The sequence below is a fragment of the Kogia breviceps genome, chromosome 1 (genome assembly GCF_026419965.1).
Source record: "Kogia breviceps isolate mKogBre1 chromosome 1, mKogBre1 haplotype 1, whole genome shotgun sequence".
In the NCBI taxonomy this organism is placed as follows: Eukaryota; Metazoa; Chordata; class Mammalia; order Artiodactyla; family Physeteridae; genus Kogia; species Kogia breviceps.
In genome coordinates, this window is record NC_081310.1 from 11,724,419 (window position 1) to 11,750,391 (window position 25,973).

Sequence of the window (25,973 nt, forward strand, 5' to 3'; positions counted from 1 at the left end):
AAGCTAGAAATCAATCACAAGAAAAAAAATGAAAAAAAAAAAATCCCTAAAATATGGATATCAAACAACATGCTGCTGAATAATCAGTGGGTCATTGAAGAATTGGCAGAGAAATCAGAAAATACCTAGGGACAAATGAGAACAGAAATATGACATATCAAAATCAAGGGGATGCATCAAAAGTGGTTCTGAGAGGGAAGTTCATAGCAATATAGGCCTGCTTCAAGAAAGAAGAAAAATTCCAAATAAACATTTTAACTTTTCACCTAAAGGAATTAGAAAAAGAACAAAGCCCTAAGTTGTTAGGAGAAAGGAAATAATAAAGAAAAGAATAGAAATAAATAAAATAGACTAGAAAAAACAACAACAGAAGGGATCAATGAAACTAAAGAGCTGGTTCCTTCAAAAAATAAAAAAAAATCAACAAGGCATTAGCTAGACTAGCAAAGAGAAAGGGCACAAATAAAATCAGAAATGAAAGAGGAGAAGTCAATGAAACTCCTGCCTATTGCTTTTAATTCCATTGAGATATTAAATGTAAACTGTCAGTATTTTTAAGGATGATTTATATAGTGAGGATATTGCTTACTTAATGTGCTACAGATTTAAAAAACTGGTTTTTTTGCTTCCATTTATTATATTATGTGCTTTATAGATTATAATACTTGCCATGGAAGTATAAATTAACAAATTAAAATATTCAAAAAATATTGACAGAAAAATTTTACATGGTAAGATATCAGATTAGAGAAGACAAAATAAGCATTATTAATTTAGGGTTCTTTTGTGCTTTCCAATATGAGTTGAATTTTATAAAATTTGCATTTTTAGACTAGAAGGTACAGCTGTAGTTTCCATGACCCTCTCTAGTTGCCTTAGACAGTGTTAGTTTTCTGAATTACAGTATTTCTTCATTTTCAGTCAATTCATTACGTATGATGCAAAAACTAAAATTATAGCCATTCTCAAATCTCTGCATATGCATAATTCCCTTTTAAAATGCTCCACTCAATATGTGTCTTCTTGGTTATAAGGTTTTGAATAAATTTTCATTATATTTCCTTTCTATACATATCTTTATTTTATATTCTTAATTGACTTTTCTGGCATAAAATTATATCATCCTGCTATTTCATCTCTGTTTCTGAACATTCAATTAGTTTGAGATTTCCATGTCCCTTAAAATGAATTTGTAAAGGCTGAAGAGCAGATATATCAATGAATGGGGGCTGGGCAAAAGAGGACAGTCTATGTGGAGATGAATGTGTATAAGAGCCTGGGTGCATGTATTGTATAATAAGCTTATTTTACATTGGATTAGCACCTAGGAGAGTGACTGCCATATTGGGATGCTCAAAATTATTTGTTTAGTAAATAAGTAATTGAGGGAATAGAGCTTAAATTTCAGGCATGGCAGCTTTTAAAGTCACATCTTGAAAAATAGGCAAGGAATCAACCTTCAAAATCTGTCCCCTCACATCATCTTCACAGCCTCCACTCTGTTCAGAACCCCTATAATCTCACCCTGGGATAATCAACCTCTTAACTGGTCCCACTTTTGACTCCAGTGTTCTCAACATATGGATGCAATTCCTTTTAAAATATAAATCAGATTACACCACCCGTTTGTCCAGAATCCTCAAATGCCCATCTGTTTCCCTCAGAGTAAAATCCATAATCCTCATAATGGCCTTCTGTTCTGATTATACCCGGACCTGAACTCTGACCTAATTTTTTCTACAGTTTACTGAGGCAACTTCAGTCTAACCACATCAGCCTCCCTGGACTGCTGTACCTCCTCTTGCTCCTTGGTAAACTACATCAAGTCTTTCAATCCCTTGTTCAAATGTCTTTTTTTCAGTGGGACCAACTCTGGCAATCCTACATCGTTTAGACATTTCTTAATTTAGAATGCCTAATGTTTATTCTTGTCTTCTTCTCCCAGATGTAAGCTCCATTAGGGCAAAGTCACTTGTCAATCGTCTTTATGAATCTAATATGCATATTAACAGTGACAGGGACAGAGGTTGATCTCAACATTTGTTGAATAAATGAATGGTTAACAAAAAGTGGGTGTTAGTCAAATATGGATTTGGATAGAGAATTTCAATAAATTGACAAAGTTAAAAACTTGTATGCATTTGTTTATTGTTTTAAAAATAGGGAAAAGTGAGCAGGGTAGCAACTCATTCGAGATGTTTAACTAGCATAGCAGGTATTTGTTCTTTGCCTCCACAACAAATATAATCCATCATTTAATCAAAAGCACAAAGTTTTCTCTTCATTCTCTTCATGGAACTTAACATCTCTTACATCCTCACCAATGTTTATATCACTCCAGTTCTAGGGCTTGTCTCCAGCCAGTAAGTCAGTAAACATAACCCATACCCATAGCCAGGCAACTGATTCAAATAACCAATCAGAACCAACACATGTGACCGATCTCTGTTGGAACTTTAAAGATAGAGATGCGTATTGTCTTCCCAGAGTTATGGTCATTGAGGACATGAGATCTATAGTTCCTATAACAATTTACCATCATGTGAGAGGCTGGATTGTGGAAAAGACTGAAGCAAGGGCATTTAAATGTCCTATCCAGCCAAGTCGAACATGGGACCTACATCATTTTTTAAGGTGCATGAGAAAGATATTTCATTTTTTGTTTAAAACTATTTGATTTAGGATTGTGTCACCTGGAATAAAGATTCTTTTTTGATATGGCTATGATGGCAAGCAGAACTACTCTGGGAAGTCAGAGGGAACATGTGTCCCAGGGTGTTGTGTTTACTTAGTTTGGTTTGTTTCTTTAAGGTAAGATATATTTGAGACTCTTTAGGCATAAGTGAAAATGAGAAAATAGAGGAAAGTTGAATGTATGGCAAAATTGATGGGATTCTTAATGTAGTGGAATAGACAAGGCAGTAATAGCTGATGAAGGTGACAATATTGGGTCCAGGTTTAGGCGGGAATAAGAATAAAATTTCCAAAAGAACTAGAAAAAACACGAGCGGGGATTGATTTAGACTGACAGTGACATACGCATTTAGAAAGTATCTACAATGATCTCATGTAACAGCTATTGGAAATTATTCGATGTTGTTAAATAGAGGAGGAGCCTGAATAAAAATGATATTTTATACACATGAAATTTGGAAAAGACAAGCATTGAGAAAAAAGGTTCTGGTAGGGAAACTAGTTTGGAAGCAATGGGAATTGTCCAAACATGAGAAAAGAGGATCAAAACTACAGAAAAAAATAGAGAGAATGGAAAGGGAGGGACTGATAATAAAGATACCACTTCAGTCTGAGTCATTCATATCCTTTCTGGCCCTATTTTTATGATAAATATTACAAGTTCATTGAACAGAAACCATGCGTATCTATTGAGTTGTATGCAGTGCCAAGCACATTTTCTATGCTCAATAAATGTTAAACCATAATATCACTGAAGGAGGACATGAAATAAGGAAAAAACCCTATCTCAGAGGAAACTAAGTATTAGCAGTGCTATGAATTAACTCCTTCTCTTGAATAATTTCCCTATTATTTCCTCCTTTTCTTGTTAGGTAAATAGCATCTTCATTCATCAAATATATATTTACTGTCAGGAAGCCACCCTTCTAAGAGCCAGGGTGATTCAAATAGGTCTCAATCTAGGAAAATCAATCTAGGAAATTAAACATGTGAAAAGCTTTTCACAGTTCTATGAACTAGTGAATACTACATTCAAAAGTGTAGACAGATGTTGAATTACATGGGCATTTAGAGTAGAAACAATAACACTTTTGCCCGGAGTGCTTAAAATGGGTTTTTGGAATAAGAAAGAGGTTAACTCGCTAGAGCTTGAAGGGTAGGGTAGAATTTAGAGGGAAACATGTAGGGGGAACAAAAAACAGTTTAACACTAGAGGATAAATGATATAATAAAAGAATAATAGTGAAAAATGCAATGAAATTCTTATGTCTAAAGTAGCATAGTTTCATTGAAATACATTTTCTATATAGGAGAATAGGTGAAGCTAAGCTTGGGAAGATGGTATCTTCTAGTGCCTTGAATTCAAGACTGAAGTATTTAACATTTTATTTGACACTAAGGATCCACTGAAGATTTTGAGAGGAAGAGCTGTAAGGAAAATAATGGTTTTAAGAAAAAATGAGATTGGTTGTTAAGTTCAGGAAGGATAGGAGAGGGACAGATTAGATGTAGTGAAATCTTAGCTACTGTAATTGTCTGGACATGAGGAAATAGGATTAAAATAAATTGCAGACGGTGAGAATTGACTTGAACAAAATATTTTGAAGGACAAGGAAATGGGCAGTTGGTGATGGCTTAGGTAGAGTATGGGGTTGGGATATGAAAGTGGAGCTGACACTCCTAAAATAGTGGTCTTCTTTAGATATCATTTTAGCACAGGTACTCAACAATTAACTTTTTCATTTCTGCATGTTTAACCTATTTAAAATGAATATTGGTGAGCAATTATATACCTCATTAAAGAAATATTTGGACTAAGACTTAAGAAAACAAAAAAAGAAAAATTAACAACTCTCAATACCTGTCACACATCTATGATTTTGAAACAAGATCAATTTCACATTCAAGTAGACTTACTGACATAAAATTACAAAACAAATTCCATAGGGAAACAATGCAGACATACTAAACCATCTCTGCAGTTTTTAGCACAATAATGAAATACACTAAACTTTTAAAAGCCTTTTTATATATTAAAAGATAGGCTGCTTAGATGACAGCTCTATATATTCAAGTGAGAAAAGGGGAATTTATACGATATGATTTCAGAAAAGATTAATCAGTTTTAATGAGTAACCTCTTAGGAGAATGGGGCTAGGTGCCAATACAATATAAAACATAATATAAAACATTTGATTTTGATTAGTACCACCTGGAAATAAATTAGCATTGAGAAAAGTTTATGAAAGGTCCTCAGTTAATTGGGACTGAATGATATTAAAGACTTATAGGTTGCCATTGTAGTTAGGGCCTGGATCAATATTTTGGTACTAAATTAAAATTAAATTATACTGGAGGCAATAGAATATATAACAAATTGAACAAAATAATCCAATGTTCTTTGGTTCCTGTGATCACCATCTACTAAACATTAGAAACCACTTCCAGAGATCACTTCTCTATAAGCATTTTCTTTTAAATTTTACTTAGAACAAGTGTATTCTGAAGGGAAATCTGGTGTAGATTCTGTGATAAGAAACCAATCTAATCAGTGATAGAAATTCATTAAACTAAGACTGATACTAAATACAACATAAATATTTCTGCCCTCAAAGAGTTCACCATTTAAGCAGATGAGATATCCATTTTGTACCTATACTTGCATTTATTTTTATGGCATTTTCAATATGATCATATTCATATAGTACCATAAAGAGGTTTGTGAGCTGCAAACAAATTTTTTTTCTTGTTGGTTTTCACTACAGTGACATAGGGATTCAAAAACATTGGTCATAAATCACAGAGACATAGGGTCAATCTTTAACTTCATATCTTCCAGGTACAAGACCTTGGACAACTATTTGCAATATCCCAAACTCTATTTCTTTATTTTTAAAAAAGATAATTCTAATATTTCTCATAAGGTTAAAGTTAGTTTCAGAAAATATCCATATGTAGTAATTAGGACACCGTTATTTCACATAAAATGTCTCAATAAATATTAACTCCATATTGAAATTAGCAAATTTTAGATATAAAAAGAATATTTCATAATTATAAAGGCAAAAAAATTTTCATGAGGAGTATACTTTAAATTAGTAATACTTTCTTAATAGATAATGTATTTGTTTTAATAACTAGATTCAAGAGAGTGATTTTGATTTAAATTATCTTATTAAACTCATACATAAATACTTAGCTATGTATAGTGTAGTAAATATAGTATAGTAAATATTTATACACTATACTATATTTCAAATTAAATTTGAAATCATTATTATGATTAGTGTGAGTTTATTTTAATCCACGTATGCACCTTTAGATGTATATCAGATATAATATACATTTTTAATGAGCATTAAGGAAACAATATTTAATTTAAAAAATATGAAATTTATTTAACTTTCCAATGTGACACTTCTAGTTCAAACTGCCTTACTGGACTTAGAACTTAGTCTTATTTCCTTTCCAGTAATTTTTTCTTTTTTTTTTTTGCAGTACGCGGACCTCTCACTGTTGTGGCCTCTCCCGTTGTGGAGCACAGGCTCCGGACGCGCAGGCTCAGCGGCCATGGCTCACGGGCCCAGCCGCTCCGCGGCATGTGGGATCCTCGCGGACCGGGGCACGAACCCGCGTCCCCTGCATCGGCAGATGGACTCTCAACCACTGCGCCACCAGGGAAGCCCCCTTCAGTAATTTTTTTTTAGTCTGTGAAGTATGCTTGATAATTTACCCATACCCTCATTTGCTAAAAATTCATTACTCACTAGCATGAAACACTAATGTTCTACAAACAACCTCTATGATAACTAAGCAACAAAAGTTTTGTCTTTACATGTGTGCTTGTATCTTCCATGTTTCCCTGGAGATGCACTCTCCATCCTCACCCTGCTCTGGTCCCTCTGAAGCTGACGCTTATAGACTGACGCACCACCTCCCCTTGCCTTGTGGTTCAAGCTCAGTTCAGCCAATAGGAAACAGCAGCCAGGATTTGGGGGTGGGAGGAGAAGGTAAGTGGATATTAAGATAAATACTAGTACTGCATTCAGTTGTTTTGTTTTCTTTTATTTTGTATTCAATTTTTTCTAAAGGTTTCTTACTGCTTGATCTGCTTTCTTTATAAGAAAGTCTTCAGTAGCACATCTGTTTCACTGGAGTACACGGCCTCCCACGTGAGAAGATGCTGATTTTGATTGATGGTACATTCTCCCATTCTTAGTGATGGAGAAAATTAGCATAGCCGAGATGGATATTTTCTCAGCATGAGTTACCTCTTTTGCATGTCTGTTCCATCTTTGTACAAAAATAATGCAGAGTTGTTTTAATTTTTATAAACAGAAGGAAGGCTGAGGAACCTTATTACAATTCAGCCTTGGAACTGTTATAGGTTCTTTTAAAACCACTCGTCTCCACAATTTCTTTCACTTTTAGCAACCTGTACTGTAAAATGTGACATAGACATGGAGACCATATTCTCATAGTTCTGTGGATGATTAAATGACATTATGTGTAAGCCATATGGAATAGTTCCAGACATGTAATATGTGCTATATAAAAGTCTGCCATAATTATTAATAGAGCATACTCCAAAATATTCCAATCATTTAATTATATGAACTATTTCTCTGTATTTAATTCAATTTAAGGAGAAGTTAATACTAAAAAATTGCAATCCCTATATTTGAAATTGAAAACACATACAAAAATTGATGGATCAAGGAAAAAAATCATAATGGGAATAAAAAACTACTTGGGAATAGTGGATAAAGGAACCAATACATGTAAAAAAGTTGAATGCTACACTAACAGTGCTAAATAAAGGGAAAGTTTTAGTATTAAATTCTAACATTAGGAAAAGAATAAGATAGAAAATAAAATTATTGAATGTCAAACTTAAATACTTGCAAAATAAATCAGAGACAGAACCCATACTAAAGTAGAGGAAAGAGATTAAATTTCCTAAGAGGAGAAATTAATGAAATATAAAACAAAGATATAAGAGGATCATCAAAGCCACAAATTGGGTTTTAAAAAGAATGATAGACAGGATTGTGACAAGACTGATGACGAACAGAATTACTTTATCACACGCATTGTTTTTTACAACGTAAAAGTGAGACCTAGAGAAATTACTTCACTGCCCAGTGGACTCATGCTATTTGATTGTGTAACGTATAGAAAATGATCACCATATATATACTTATTAACTATGGATTAATTCAAGATATAAGAGTTATCAAGCTATTACTCAGAAAATAAATAATTTTATACTAGTATGATGCACATTAATAAGGCAGAATTTGATCTAAATAGTAAAATTGTATGACTTTAATTAGGGTGTTGATGTGCTCAGCAAATTTTTTTTTAGTAGTCACATTATCACCTTCTCCAATTTTTTTAATATTGTCAATAAAAGTCTTTCCATTCTGCCTTAGGTTATTATGTAGCTGCATTTTATGCTCTCCTTAAAATGACATGACCCATAAAAGTGTGCAGTTTATTGACAAAACAAATATGACTACTGTATACACTGTAAGCAGAGCTAATAAAATGCTTTATTAATAGAATTTCTTTATCCCATCTGAGTAAAATGTAAAAATCCTTTCTTGAAACCTGCTGATATTGCACAATTTATATCACTTGGGGGAAATCAAACACATTCGAATCACCTCCTGAACTGGCATTATGGCTTTCATGTCCTGGAAATAATTGAAATATCATTATTGTCTGGAAGAACTGATTAGTTACAAGGGTAGGTATGTATGGCTAAGAGAGTTTGAACAAAGCTATGCTTTGAATCTACATTCCATGTGAATTTGTATTCATTCATTCTCGAATTAGTTATTACGCCTGAATACATGGCATTGACCCTGGCAACGTGAGGCTTGTGGAGAGATCCTGGAAGACACACATACTAAAGACACTGCAGTTGATTGCAATCCAGTAATTAAGACACATATGCACAAGTACACATACATGTATATATGACACAGCGAAGTTGATAGATGAACACATTCTAGACTCTGAAAATCATAGACTGCATTTAACAGGGTTATTCAAAGTTGACAAGTAGTTTAACAAATACACTAGAAGAGTATCTTTTTATATAAGGTGTGTGTTTGAATTTTATTTTGCTGGTAATTTCAAAGATGATTCTTCTCAACAATTAAATGTATATTTTATAACAAGAGGGTAAATTTCATAGAAGGCCAGGAAGAAATACTTCTAAAATATTTCTGCTGGAGTACCCCAAGTGGCAAAGGAGACTAATTATATATGTCTTCCTTTTCTACAACTGGTCTGGGATCACAGCTGTGAGGTTTGCTGCTGTGGTTGTCATTGTTTTTTAAAGTTAAATGTACTTTATCTTAAATATCCAGGAAATGCTTATTTTATATACAAAATATTTTTGTTTGAGATTAAGAGAATATCATTTTATTTTGCTTACTTCTTACCAGGTTCTTTGAGTAATATTTTATTCCATATTATTTCCATAGTCTTTGAGTAAATATCTGAGCACAGAATGACACAATACATTTGTTCTTGAAGTCAGTGTTCCGTTAGCATTCTATTTTGCTGCTTGATAGATACACAGACCTCCACTGAAGAATCACAGCCATGCACCATACTGTCTGTTTAAATCACTAACTGCATATGACAATAGGAACTCAGCAATTTGTGACTGTGTGAAAGGGCTGACAAAGGAAACATTGGAGAAAAAAGAAAACATTGGTTGTAGTCTCAGGAATCAAGCCATATTCAGTTAGCCACTATCATTTATGTCTAATGTGGAAGCTTCAATATTATATCCTTCAATTTCTCATACTTATTCCAGACATTGGGATACATTGCTTTGTACCAGCAGCCATGAAGTATATAAACTCTGATTAAATATTTAACATTGTGGAAACTGGACATATTCATATGAATTGGACTGCATTTTACCCATGTTCAATTCTTCCTGTCAAATCTGCTCTACTTGTTGGTTTTTGTCTGTGGCTATCTCAGTGTTTCTTGATTCTCATTCCTATGTATGTCCACACTAAATCTTTATTGTAATTTTAGACTAATATTTAGCCCCATCCTTCCACCTACTTTGCTTCTTCTTCACTTTTGGTATTGAGATTACACTTAATCCAGTATCTCTTTTATAATGCCCTTTGCAGAATTTACAGTAACCACTGTGATAATCCACTTTATTCTTTTAACCCATCCCATTTGGGACATTCTAAAAATTATTTATTTCAAATAGCGTATCAGCTTTATTGCTGAGTGTTATTTATCCCCAAGCTTAATTACCTCCTTGTACATCTTTATCAAAATTATTGGAATAAATATTGATTGACTTTGCAAAATAATTATTTGGTTCTGCTGCATGCCAGGAAGCTTTTTCTCCAGGATGGCAGAAACAATAATCAATAGTGTTCGTGTAAATTACACATGTAGGTCTGTATACACCACATTTAATAATGTTTCAGTCCATACTTTTTCACTTTGTTAAAAAGAATATCATGAAAAGTTTAGTTAAATTATTATCACATTTTCTTAAGTGATAGTCTGAGAGTAAATTTACCCAGAAAGGAAATGTTACATTAAATGTCTCATTCTAAGCAAAGTCATCTTCACCTCTGAGAGTCAATTTGTTTTAACTAAGTACTCCCTTATCATTTGTCACAAGTAAGTGAAGAATTATTTCTGCTTAAATGTAGCAAGCTTTGTATTATAACTTACAAAAAGCCTAACTTCTTAAATATTTTCAATAATTCTATTTCAAATTTGTGAAAGGGTAGTGACCGTCTCAAAATTTGACATGTTGTTGAAACTAGCAAGTTTAAATAAAATGACAAGCCCTTCCAAGTCATTTACTATAACTGCTCTGATCTGACAGCAGGCATGGTTAGAGAAGTGCCAGATATCAACACCTTTCATTTACTTTCAGAACAATAAACACCGTTTTGAGAAAAGTTGTAAATATAGCAGACTCGAAAGAAATCTAAGAGACCAACTTGATTGTTTAGAGCACTGATTAGTTTCAAACATAACTTAACTTTCCTATTAGCTGTTGTTTTGGTTTTGTGTGTGTGTGTGTTTTCCTTTTTCTCCAGGAACTTACATATTAAGTAAGTGGTCTTTCTGAACTCATAGTATTCTATGGATATTTATAGCAGCAGCTTTACCACTATTTGACATTTAGTGTTATTGTAACTGAGCAGGACCTTAGGGGGACTTCATGGGACAGACCCCTCCTCCATATCCTCTGCTGTAACTCCTCTCTGTAGTACCCAGATAATAGTGTCTGATGCACATTTCCTGACTTGTTTTACAGATTCTAAAACCCCAACCAAGCGGAAGAAATTAACTAGTTGATGTCCACGACGAGTAACCCCAGACCTACCAGAGCCTAAGGATTGATAATGTTAACCCCTGTGACACTGCCCTGTTACTTCACTATTAACAATCAGAGAATTGTGCATGAGCTGATCACATACTCTGGGACACCCCTCCTGCACTTTGCTTTTAAAAATGTTTTGCTGAAACCGATCAAGGAGTTCAAACTTTTCGAGTGTTAGCTGTCCCGGAATCCTTGTATGGCATCTTACAGTAAACACTGCACTTTCCTTCACTACAACCTGGTGTCAATAGATTGACTTTACTGCGTGCGGTTGAGTGGACTCAAGTTTGGTTTGGTAACATTATAATATTTAATTTGGAAGGGGACTTGCTCTAAAGTGGAAAAACTATTGGTGGTGGGGAGGGAGGTACAAGAAGGAGGGGATAAATGTATACATATAGCTGATTCACTTCATTGTACAGCAGAAACCAACACAACACTGTAAAGCAATTATACTCCAATTTTAAAAAGTGAATTAAAAAGACTTTTAAAAAGTAAAAAACAAAAATAAAAATAGAGCTACCATATGATCCAGCAATCAAACTCCTGGGCATATATCCACAGAAAAGCATAATTCAAAAAAATACATGCACCCCAGTGTTCATTTTGCACCACTGTTTACAGTAGCCAAGACATGGGAACAACCTAAATGTCCATCAACAGAGGAATGGATAAAGAAGATGTGGCACATATATACAATGGAATACTACTCAGCCAACTCAGCCATAGAAAAGAATGAAATTGGGTCATTTGTAAACATGTGGATGGACCTAGAGAGTGTCATACAGAGTGAAGTAAGTCAGAAAGAGAAAAGCAAATATCGTATAATAACACATACATGTGAAATCTAGAAAAATGGTATAGATGATCTTATTTGCAAAGCAGAAATAGAGACACAGACATAGAGAACAAATGTATGGATACCAAGGTGGAAAGGGGTGGGGCGGGAGGAATTGGGAGACTGGGATTGACACATATACATTATTGATACTATGTATAAAATAGACATTAAATATATACTATATAGCACAGGGAACTCTACCTGATGCACTGTGGTAGCCTAAATGGGAGGGGAGTCCAAAAGAGAGGGGTTATCTGTATGTGCATGGCTGATTCACTTTGTTGTGCAGTGGAGGCTAACACAACATTGTAAAGCAACCATACTCCAATAAAAATTAATTTTAAAAAACCAAAAAAACCCCAAAGAATATTAGCTTTAATTTCTCTGAGTGGATTAAATCTTCTCTAGAATTTTTTTTTAATCTCCATATTCTTTCTATGCAACTGTTACTTCCTATTTTCTCCCCTCCACTCTTCTTTCTCTTTTGCTTCCCATCTACTTCAGTTTCTGGGTTGGGGGAACTATTTTTTCTTTGAGGCAAGGTGGTCTGGTTAGGTGTAAAGAAAAATATTATTATTTCTTCAACAAGAAGTTATACAAATTGTTGAAAGTTTGATGAAAAATTTAGTAACTTTCTTTTTTAATCATGGCAAACAATAACCCACAAGTTATGTTATAGTGTAACTTATAGACCATATAAATATAATATCTTGGCTGACAGTAGCAGACATCATGATGAAATTCTCTCTCACTCTCAAACACACACATGACACATCACCTCTAGCACATACACATTTGCATCCCTATGCCCGGGTGTTTGTCATCCTGCTCTGACGTGCATTACTATATTTTAAATCTGGAAAGAGTGATAACATACACAGAATATTTCAAAGTGAAATTCCACAAAAACTAAAGATATTCAATAAAAAGTGATAATAGATGTAATGGAGATATGAGCATTATATGAGTGGGAAGAAATAAAGGGAGCATATTGTGGTTTGTGACTTCATAGGAGAAGCAGTTTGGGGTGGTGATGAGCATAAGTTAATTTCATGACTAAAAAATGAACTGAGTGGAAATGAAGGCCATTGCAGTTAAGAAAAAGAAGTTATTGTATTCTGGTGTTTATTTTAAAGCATCTAAATGTTTGACTTATGCAATGTTTAAAGTCTCTTTTGATGTGGATTTGCTTTGTGTCAGTTCAGAAAACTAAGTTCCCTAGAATTCTCTTCTTTCATGATCCCAGGTTATTGTGGGAGATAGGTCACAGGAGATATGTTGTATGAGAATTTCAAGGCACAAGCAAAGCAACAGTCTTCTGTTTGTACTGGAAGGTTTGTGCGGGGTGTGAGGGTCTGTTGCAACTAACACATGATGTTGTCATTTATCTGCTGGCCCACTTGGTTGTTGTAGGCAGCAGGGACCACCACAGGTCCTCCATTTCCTCCAGAATCTCCCACTTCAATTTCTTGAATCTTGGGCCAGCTTCATGAGGAAGGACACCATGTTGTCCTGAAGGATACTTCCACTGAAGTAGTGGGCTTGGAGGCAATGAGAGATTGATTCTTATTTAATCCCTTCTTGTGGGTTCCACTCTTACGGGTTACCATTTTTCCTCGTTTTCCATACTTATACCATGTTTTCTTATGAACTGCATGCTCTGCGCTAAAACAATAGCCTCACAAAAATTGTATTCAGTCTTATACCCTTGTCAGAAAAAAAAAAAATCCATGTAAAAAATCTGACAAATCTCTATATTTGTAACACATCATCTAGTGGTTCTGCCTGGTTGATTCAAACTTGACTGATAATTCTTATCAAAAGATTCTGTGGTTTCAACATATCTGCTTGTCTTAAGTTTGTGAAAATTTGTGCATTTGATTCTCTATTGTTTTGTTTTGTTTCCCTGACTAGCCATAAAGTACATTTGAAAGCAGAAATTTAGAATCTTGTAAAGTAAATGGTTTTCAAACCTGGCATAACTGAAAGAATAATATAGATCTGAGAGCTATGCTGTCTGACTAATCTACATTTTTGCATATGAATATGATGAGGGCCGTCATCCAAAGTTAAATACAGTCTTAGGGGTCTTATGTTCATTATATATAGCATGGAGTAGTTTAAAGAGAGTAAAATATAGGTTTTGAATGCCCTGGATCTAAACTCAAAATCTAGCACCTGTCAGCTGCATGATCATTAACCGTGTATACTCTTCATCAATACCAACTTCTCCCTTGTAAATAGGAAAAAATGAGGAGAGACCTTCAAGATGGCAGAGGAGTAAGACATGGAGATCACCTTCCTCCTCACAAATACATCAGAAATACATCTACACGTGGAACAACTCTTACACAACAACCACCGAATGCTGGCAGAAGACTTCAGACCTCCCAAAAGGTAAGAAACACCCCCACTTACCTGGGCAGGGCAAAAAAAGAAAAACAGAGACAAAAGAATAGGGACAGGACTTGCACTTCTGGGAGGGAGCTGTAAAGGAGGAAAGTTTCCACACACTAGAAGCCCCTTCACTGGTGGAGAAAGGGGTGGCGGAGGGGGGAAAGCTTCAGAGCCACAGAGGAAAGCAAAGCAACAGGGGTGCAGAGGGCAAAGCGGAGAGATTCCCGCACAGAGGATCGGTGTCGACCAGCACTCACCAGCCTGAGTGGCTTCTCTGCTCCCCCGCCGGGGCTGGTGGGGGCTGGGAGCTGAGGCTCGGGCTTCGGAGGTCAGATTCCAGGGAGAGGACTGGGGTTGGCGGCGTGAACACAGCCTGAAGGGGTTAGTGCGCCACAGCTGGCCGGGAGGGAGTCCGGGAAACAGTCTGGAGCTGCTGAAGAGGCAAGAGACCATTGTTCCAGGGTGCATGAGGAAAGGGGATTCAGGGCACTGCCTAAAGGAGCTCCAGAGGCTGACACAAGCCACAGAAATTAGTGTGAACATCAGAGATGGGCATGAAATGCTAAGGCCTCTGCTGCACCCACCAAGAAGCCTGTGGGCAAACACAGGCCACTATCCACAATGCCCCTCCCGAGAGCCTGTGCAGCCCACCAATTCAAGGGTCCCATGATCCAGGGACAGCTTCCCCAGTAGAACACACTGCATGCCTCAGGATGATGCAACGTCAGGCCAGCCTCTGCCACCACAGGCTTGCCCCGCATTCCTTACCCTTCCCTCCACCCGGAGGGAAGCCAGAGCCCCTAATTAGCTGCTACTTTAATCCCGTCTTGTCTGGTCAGGGAACAGATGGCCTCAGGTGACCTACATGCAGAGGCAGGGACAAATTCAAAGCTGAACCCCAGAGGCTGTGCAAACAAAGAAGAGAAAGGGAAATTTCTCCCAGCAGCCTCAGGAGCAGCAGATGAAATCTGCACAATCAACTTGATGTACCTGCATCTGTGGAATACCTGAATAGACAACGAATCATGCCAAAATTGAGGCGGTGGACTTTGGGAGCAACTGTAGACTTGGGGTGTGCTTTCTGATTCTAATTTGTTTCTGGTTTTATATTTATCTAGGTTTAGTATTTAGAGTTTATTATCATTGGTAGATTTGTTGACTGATTTGGTGGCTCTCTTCCTCTTTTTTTATGTAGATATATATATATATATATATATATATATATTTGTTTTCCTTTTTCCCTTTTTGTAAGTGTGTATGTGGTTGCTTCTTTCTGTGATTTTGTCTGTAAAGCTGTGGTTTTACCATTTGTCCTAGGGTTCTGTCTGTCTGTTTTCTTTTCTTTTTTTTTTTTAGTATAGTTTTCAGTGCTTGTTATCAATGGTGCATTTGTTTATGGTTTGGTTGCTCTCCTCTTTCTTTCTTTTTTTAAAGAATTTTAATTTTTTATTTTTAATAATATATTTTTTCAATTTTAATAACTTTATTTCATTTTATTATTTTTTCTATCTTTTATTTTCTCTCCCCTTTCTTCTCAGCCATGTGGCTGGCAGGGTTTTGGTGCTCCAGCTGGGTGTCAGGCCTCTGCCTATGATGTGGGAGAGCTGAGATCAGGACATTGGTTCACCAGAGACCTCCCGGCTCCACATAATATCAAATGGAGAAAGCTCTCCCAGAGATCTCTATCTCAGCACTAAGACCCAGCTCCACTCAATGACCAGCAAGCTACAGTGTAGTACACCCCATGCCAAACAACTAGCAAGACAGGAACACAACCTCACCCATTAGCAGAGAGGCTGTTTAACAAGGACCTAGAAGAATTAAACAGTAAACAAGCAATGATCAACAAAACAATAAATGAAATTAAAATACTCTAGAAGGAATCAATAGCAAAATAACTGAGACAGAAAAACGGATAAGTGACCTGGAAGATAAAATTGTGGAAATAACTATGCAGAGCAGAATAAAGAAAAAAGAACGAAAAGAACTGACACAGTCTCAGAGACTTCTCAGAAAACATTAAATGCACCAACATCTGAATAATAGGGATCCCACAAGAAGAAGAGAAAAAGAAAGGGACTGAGAAAATAACTGAAGAGATTAGAGTTGTAAACTTTCCTAATATGGGAAAGGAAATAGTCATTCAAGTCCAGGAAGCTCAGAGAGTCCCATACAGGATAAATCCAAGGAGAAACATGGCAAGACACATATTAATCAAAGTATCAAAAATTAAATACAAAGAAAAAATATTAAAAGCAGAAAGGGAAAAACAACAAGTAACATACAAGGGAATCCCCATAAGGTTAACAGCTGATCTTTCAGGAGAAACTCTGCAAGCCAGAAGAGAGTGGCAGGACATATTTAAAGTGATGAAAGGGAAAAACCTACAACCAAGATTACTTTGCCCAACAAGGATCTCATTCAGATTCAACAGAGAAATTAAAACCTTTACAAATAGCAAAAGCTAAGAGAATTCACACCACCAAACCAGCTTTACAACAAATGCTAAAGGAACTTCTCTAAGCAGGAAACATCAGAGAAGGAAAAGACCTAAATAACAAACCCAAAACAATTAAGAAAATGGTAATAGGAACATACATATCAATAACTACCTTAAATGTAACTGGATTAAATGCTCCAAAGACATAGACTGGCTGAATGGATACAAAAACAAGACCCTTACATATGCTGTCTACAAGAGACCCACTTCAGACTTAGGGACACATACAGACTGAAAGTGCAGGGATGGAAAAAGATATTCCATGCAAATGGAAATCAAAAGAAAGCTGGAGTAGCAATTTTCATATCAGACAAAATAGATGTAAAAATAAAGACTATTACAAGAGACAAAGAAGGACATTACATAATGATCAAGGGATCAGTCCAAGAACAAAATCTAACAATTGTAAATATTTATGCACCCAACATAGAAGCACCTCAATACATAAGGCAAATGCTAACAGCCATAAAAGGGGAAATCGACAGTAACACAATCATAGTAGGGGACTTTAACACCCCATTTTCACCAGTGGACAGATCATCCAAAATGAAAATAAATAAGGAAACATAAGCTTTAAATGATACATTAAACAAGATCGACTTAATTGATATTTATAGGACATTCCATCCAAAAACAACAGAATACACTTTCTTCTCAAGAGCTCATGGAACATTCTCCAGGATAATTCATATCTTGGGTCACAAATCAAGCCTTGGTAAATTTAAGAAAATTGAAATCATATCAAGTACCTTTTCTGACCACAACGCTATAAGACTAGATGTCAATTACAGGAAAAAATCTGTAAAAAACACAAGCATGTGGAGGTTAAACAGTGTACTACTAAATAACCAAAAAATCAAAGAGGAAATCAAAAAATACCTAGAAACAAATGTCAATGAAAAAACAATGACCCAAAACCTATGGGATGCAGCAAAAACAGTTCTAAGAGGGAAGTTTATAGCAATAACATCCTACCTCAAGAAACAAGAAACACCTCAAATAAACAAACCTTACACCTAAAGCAATTAGAGAAAGAAGAACAAAGTTCCCCAAAGTTAGCAGAAGAAAGAAATCATAAAGATCATATCAGAAATAAATGAAAAAGAAATGCAGGAAACAATAGCAAAGATCAATAAAACTAAAAGTTGGTTCTTTCAGAAGATAAGCAAAATTGATAAACCAGTAGGCAGACTCATTATGAAAAAAGAGAGAGAACTCCAATCAACAAAATTAGAAATGAAAGAGGAGAAGTAACAACTGACACTGCAGAAATACAAAGGATCATGAGAGATTACTACAAGCAACTCTATGCCAATAAAATGGACAACCTGGAAGAAATGGACAAATTCTTAGAAAAACACAACCTTCTGACACTGACTCAGGAAGAAATAGAAAATATAAACAGACCAATCACAAGCACAGAAATTGAGACTGTGATTAAAAATCTTCCAAGAACAAAAGCCCAGGAACAGATGGCTTCACAGGTGAATTCTATCAAACATTTAGAGAAGAGCCAACACCTATACTTCTCAGACTCTTCCAAAATGTAGCAGATGGAGGAACACTCCCAAACTCATTCTATGAAGTCACCATCACCCTGATACCAAACCCAGACAAAGATGTCACAAAGAAAGAAAACTACAGGCCAATATCACTGATGAACATAGATACAAAAATCCTCAACAAAATACTAGCAAGCAGAATCCAACAGCACATTAAAAGGATGATACATCATGATCAAGTGGGATTTATCCCAGGAATGCAAGGATTCTTCAATATAGGCAAATCAGTGTGATAAACCATATTAACAAATTGAAGGAGAAAAACCATATGATCTTCTAAAAGATGCAGAAAAAGCTTTTGACAAAATTCAACACCAATTTATGATAAAAGCCTTCCAGAAAGTAGGCATAGAGGGAACTTACCTCAACATAATAAAGGCTATATATGACAAACCAACAGCCAACATCATTCTCAATGGTGAAAAACTGAAAACATTTCCTCTAATATCAGAAACAAGACAAGGTTGCCCACTCTCACCACTATTATTAAAGATAATTTTGGAAGTTTTAGCCACAGCAATCAGAGAAGAAAAATAAATAAAAGGAATCCATATCAGAAAAGGAGAAGTAACACTGTCACTGTTTGCAGATGACATGATACTATACATAGAGAATCCTAAAGATGCTATTAGAAAACTACTAGGGCTAATTAATGAATTTGGCAAAGTAGCAGGATACAAAATCAATGCACAGAAATCTCTTTCATTCCTATACACTAATGATGAAAAATATGAAAGAGAATTAAGGAAACACTCTCATTTACCATTGCAACAAAAAGAATAAAATACCTGGGTATAACCTACCTAAGGAGACAAAAGGCCTGTATGCAGAAAACTGTAAGACCCTGATGAAAGAAATTAAAGATGATACAAACAGATGGAGAGATATACCATGTTCTTGGATTGGAAGAATCAACATTTTGAAAATTACTATACTACCCAAAGCAATCTACAGATTAAATTCAATCCCAATCAAACTACCAATGGCATTTTTCACAGAACTGAAACAAAAAATTTCACAAGTTGTATGGAAACACTAAAGACCCTGAATAGCCAAAGAAATCTTGAGAGAGAAAAATGGAGCTGGAGGAACCAGGCTCCTGGATTTCAGACTATACTATAAAGCTACAGCAATCAAGATAGTATGATACTGGCTCAAAAACAGAAATATAGGTCAATGGAGCAGGATAGAAAGGCCAGAGATAAACCCATGCATATATGGTCACCTTATTTTTGATAAAGGAAGCAAGAATATACAATGGAGAAAAGACAGCCTTTTCAATAAGTGGTGCTGGGAAAACTGGACAGCTACATGAAAAAGAATGAAATTAGAACACTCCCTAACACCGTACACAAAAATAAACTTAAATGTAAGGCCAGACACTATAAAACTCAGAGGAATATTTAAGCAGAACACTCTATGACATAAATCACAGCAAGATCCTTTTTGACCCACCTCCTAGAGAAATGGAAATAAAAACAAAAATAAACAAATGGGACCTAATGAAATTAAAAAGCATTTGCACAGCAAATGAAAACATAAACAAGATGAGAAGACCACCCTCAGAATGGGAGAAAATATTTGCAAATGAAGCAACAGACAAAGGATTAATCTCCAATATTTACAAGCAACTCATGCAGCTCAATATTAAAAAAATAGACAAACTAATCCAAATATGGGCAGAAGACCTAAATAGACATTTCTCCAAAGAAGATATACAGATTGCCAACAAACACATGAAAGGATGCTCAACATCACTAATCATTAGAGAAATGTAAATCAAAACTGCAATGAGATATCACCTCACACCAGTCACAATGGCCATCATCAAAAAATCTACAAACAATAAATGCTGGTGAGGGTGTGGAGAAAAGGGAACCCTCTTGCACTGTTGGTGGGAATGTAAATTGATACAGCCACTATGGAGAACAGTATGGAGGTTCCTTTAAAAACTACAAATAGAACTACCATATGACCCAGCAATCCCACTACTGGGCATATACCCTGAGAAAACCATAATTCAAAAAGAGTCATGTACCCCAATGTTCACTGCAGCTCTATTTACAAAAGCCAGGCCATAGAAACAACCTAAGTGTTCATTGACAGATGAATTGATAAAGAAGGTATTGCACATACATACAATGGAATATTACTCAGCCATAAAAAGAAATGAAACTGAGTTATTGGTAGTGAAATTCGTGGACTTAGAGTCTGTCATACAGAGTGAAGTAAGTCAGAAAGGGAAAAAGAAATACCGTATGTTAACACATATATGTGGAATCTAAAAAAAAAAAAAAAAAGGTTCTGAAGAACCTAGGGGCAGGACAGGAATAAAGATGCAGATGTAGAGAATGGACTTGAGGATATGGGGAGAGGGAAGCGTAAGCTGGGACAAAGTGAGAGAGTGGCATGGACATGTATACACTACCAAATGTAAAATAGGTAGCTAGTGGGAAGCAGCCGCATAGCCCAGGGAGATCAGCTCGGTGCTTTGTGACCACCTAGAGCGGTGGGATATGGAGGGTGGGAAGGAGATGCAAGAGGGAGGGGATATGGGGATATTTGTGTATGTATAGCTGATTCACTTTGATATACAGCAGAAAGTAACACGCCACTGTAAAACAATTATACTCCAGTAAAGATGTTAAAGACAAAACAAAACAAAAATAAAGTCAAACAAGACTTTTTAAACTATATTAAAAAATAGCCAGTGCAGTTTACCATTTGATATTTTTCAAGGCAGTAAAATTGTCAGGTAATATATTTGACTGTAAATATTGCAGGAAGGTACAGCACAGTGTTTGCAGCAAAAGAATCTGCTGGGTTGTTCTGTTTAATTTAAATGCTTAAATGTAAGTTTTACTATTCCAACCTATGCATGTTTCCCCTGCCAACAGCAAGTAATTAATATTACTTCGAACAATTTGTTTCAGACTTCAAGGCAATGATGTATGCACTGAACTCTAGTTAAGATATCAGGCAGAACTTTAGAAAACATTTTGTGTGCAGCCAAAGGTACTTTTTATCAGGATGTTTCAATGTTCCAATCACTTTTGAAGAACAAGTGAAATATAATTAGACTCAAGAAACAAATAGGATAATTAGAAGAGGTGTTTTGAAATGACTCTCTTAAAAATGCATCATTTGAAAGGTTGTTTCATGCCTCTAAATGGAAGCAATTTCAGTGTGAGAAATTGGTTATAGTACTATGACTACTATAAATACAGTTTTCAGCTAATTTGTATTGCATAATTAACATATGGTAGGCAGAGGGCTATATAATTTACATGTGTTATCTTCTTTAATAAAACATAAATCTGAACCCTGAGAGTATAATGAATTGACTTCAGTAAAAATCTATTTAAATGATCACTAAAATGGTAAGTAAAGACAGGGGAATAAAAGGCCCCAAATTTTCCAAGTATGCTTACCAAATTTTGTAAGTCATTTTCAAACTTTTCTTTAAAATTGCTCTTTCTTTGGTCATTTTTACATGCATATCTTTTCTTTGAGAAAACGAATACTTTCTTGGTACAGACCCTTAGCTTTTATAGTAGGGGGAAAATCTTGTATTTAAAATAATTCTGTGCCTTTACTTTCACATTATATTTTTAAAAGCTTCTTAGTTACATATTCTTATGGCATTCATATGACAATGTCTGGAGTTAAGTGTGGGAGGTATTATTATCCCTATTTGATATATGTGATTATTCATTAGTAAAAATTTTGGATTGGTCCAAAAAATGTAGTAGTTTTGCGATATGTACAGTAGCCATCTTTGGACTCAGGCATTTAGAAAGTTCATTTAGAAGCACTTCTCTAAACTTCCTTTCCATTTTGCTTACACACCATGGAAATTCTGACTTCAATTCTGAATTGAAGGAGAAATAATTTTTTTGGTGCTATTGATTTATCAACTCATTAAGTAACTAACTAATATCATATGCAGGCTGTGGAAATTTCACCAGATTAAAAACCACCTCAAAGATACATTTTTCACATTTTGAATATAAAATAATATTCTGGAAACCACTATTTTTTAAATTTTGCATTGACTTTTCATGTGAAATTATGACAACCAATATGTTTTATCTTTCAAAGATTTTTGAATAGAGTGTTTGAATAAGATTGTGAAAGAAATGATTTCCACTCTAAATGAGATCTTTGTGGCCATACAGGCATGTATGGGTTTGATTTTAAAATATTCTTTATAGGACACTTCTTTAATAATTTATTATTTGTGCTTGGATTATGACCCATCATTTACAGATCTAATTTTTTTCCTTCATCATGTAAGATTCTTAAATAATAAAATCAATGTCACTTGTCACTATTCATGAATCATAACTTTTGTTGCATGGAAAAATGCATAGACACACAGGTGAGAGTTAATATCCATACCTGGAAGGAAGAGTTAGAAATAAATATATTAGTCTATAGGAATAATAGCAATTGTAATCCACAATATATGGATTAATCAACAACATTTAGTTTTGTTTAGGGTTTTGAGGGTTATTTTTCCTTTATCTATGTTAACCACATTTCATTTCATTGGTGACAAAATATTAGCTCTTTGAAATTTTGATCAGAACCTACAAGAACAGTCTAGCAATTAAAGTCAGCAAAATTGATTAGACTCTAGTTTCTACTTTAATGGTCAGGAGTGATGTATAATAAGAATATTTTTTGTTTTAGGCCTATTCATTTAATTGCAATTTAACTTTACCTATATTTAGGTTTATTAAATGTCCTTTAGTGCAAGGACAATGTCTTACCCTGGATTAGTAGATCCAAAGTGCCTATGAACAGTATTTATTTGCAACATGTTGACAATGAATAGAAGCAAGTTATTAATTACTAATAGCTCTTTCTCCTGGGGGCAGCACTTTCAAATCAAAGCACCTTAATTTACACCAACACATTTACATGAGCTAGGTTTTATTAGTTTAATTAACTATAAATTAATATTCCAATTATCTTTGGAATTTTCCCATATGGAATTCTCTGGAAGAGTTAGATATTATATATTTTAGCTACAATTCCCTTTTAATAATAATTTAAGATGTTTTTTACCCTTTTTTGTTTAGCTGATGGTAGCTAGCAGGATTGAAAAGAAGCTAAATCGATCCAAACTGATATTGATTCAATCTTTCATTTAAACTGGTAACATAGTTAAATTTAATTTCCCATAATACCAAACCCTGTTTAATACAAAATTCAAAGAATCAAATAGATCCTAACATGGCCACTGTTTGCATTTTATTACAACCTAAATTTTTTTATCTTTTAATTTTAAAAAATATGACTCGTAAATATCATCTTCCAACTCAAATCAAGGTAAGTAAATCAATAAAAACACATTAGGAGAAAAATGTTTCTTTATTACTATAAATATGATATTTATACACAAGATATAAGGTGGAAAATGATCACATAGGTACATTTCTGGTGGTGTATGTGCCTAAAGAATCTTGTCCAAAAAGGTGAGGGTATGTTTTTTTAAATTTTTATTTTATTTGTGTGTGTGGTACGTGCGCCTCTCACTGTTGTGGCCTCTCCCGTTGCGGAGCACAGGCTCCGGACGCGCAGGCTCAGCGGCCATGGCTCACGGGCCCAGCCGCTCCGCGGCACGCGGGATCCTCCCAGACCGGGGCATGAACCCGTGTCCCCTGCATCGGCAGGCGGGCTCTCAACCACTGCGCCACCAGGGAAGCCCCCAGCCCTGGTGAGGGTATGTTAATCTCTAGGATCCAATTCATTTCTTATTAGTAAGTGAAAAATAAGTTTATCAACTAGTAAACTGCCTAATAAACTGAAAAACAAGAACAAATTGATGTTAAATATTTACATTTCATCAGCATTTAAAAATTTTGTATTTGTACTTATCACTAAAATATGAATATGCTAGTTAAAAAGCTCCTAAATTTTAAGCTTATTTTTAGAGAATTATGGTCTGAATTTCATATACCCACAGTTTATGAACAGATATTATTGTTATTTTTTGTACGTGAAAGATATGCATTATGAGATATAAAATATCAAAAAGATGAAGGTTTGTGTGGTTTGGCTGAACCAATGAGTCAAAAATGCAGACTTGGGGCTTCCCTGGTGGCGCAGTGGTTGAGAGTCCGCCTGCCGATGCAGGGGACACGGGTTCGTGCCCGGGTCCGGGAGGATCCCACGTGCCGCGGAGCGGCTGGGCCGGTGAGTCATGGCCGCTGAGCCTGAGCGTCCGGAGCCTGTGCTCCGCAACGGGAGAGGCCACAGCAGTGAGAGGACCACGTCCCGCAAAAAAAAAAGCGCAGACTGAATTGAAAATAATTAAATAATGAATGTCCCAATCATAGAAGTCCTCACTAAAAAAATCAGTAATTTTTGAGAAATAATCCGGTGACACCTAATCTATGTTTTTAAACTTTGGGAACTGCCCATGAAGAAGACGACTGAGAAGCTGGCATAGATTAAGCACACTGTCAGGAACTGAGAATTTCAGCCCTCACTCTAACTTCAGCAGTAACTATTAAAAATGGAAAGAAGGAGATGTCGAGGTCATATGATTTGCTTCACGGATTTGAATATCTGTCATGCTGAAAATTGATTAGAGCATTTCATTTGATCTCAGGATAGGTCTGAAAACAAAGTGACAGTCACTTTGGTTCTTAAAATTCAGACAAAGACCGTTGGCCTTCACTCAGCATCCTTCAATATCTTGTGAATATGAAGAACCAACATGTCATAGAGAAAAGTATGTTACATTTTGTGTCAGGTAGTTCAGATAATAGACTTCATAAATATGTGAATTTGGGAAAATTACTTCTATCTCTGAGAATCAGTTATATAACAATTTTATTCATATATAAAATTGTTATATAATATAAAATTTTATCCATTTATATTTTATTCATAGGTTATTAGGAAGTTTGAAATAAATAATTTAAGTGAAATGGTTGACATGTTTATTCTTAGTACCATTATATTTACGTGATTCAACATTATAATGGGCATATGATATCAATGAAAGCCATGTTTCAATATTTTAAGAAAATAATTTTATTACATTTAAGATACTGTTACTTAAACTACATTCTTATATTCTCCAAATATCATTGTCATATGAATTCAGATGGTTGACATATAAAATATCAAAAGACTGTTTTGAATAAATTTCCTATAAATGTCCATCTCCTTTAATCGATGCTCATTCATGCAAGAAAATATATCATACCAATCGAATTGCAGATGTAATAATGAAAAAGCAAAACTGTGCTGTGAGTTCTCAAAATCTCTTTAATTTGACGGCAGTTACCTGACTAGAGATGAAATAGACAGAATTATTTATAACTGCAGAAATCGCTGCTGGGTTAAAATTGACATTGAAGAAGCCTCCCCTTTGGCAACCCCCGTTTGCAATGGTGTCACCGTGTCACTGTAAATAACCCTGCTGGGATCAATTGTCATGCCCCCAAGGGACATGGGTTGTCTATAATATCACAGAAAAGTAATGAGAGGGAAAGATTTCCTGCTAGAACATGAGTCATTTTTAAGCATTAAACCAACAAAGCTTGACCTAAGTCGGCCTTGAAGTGC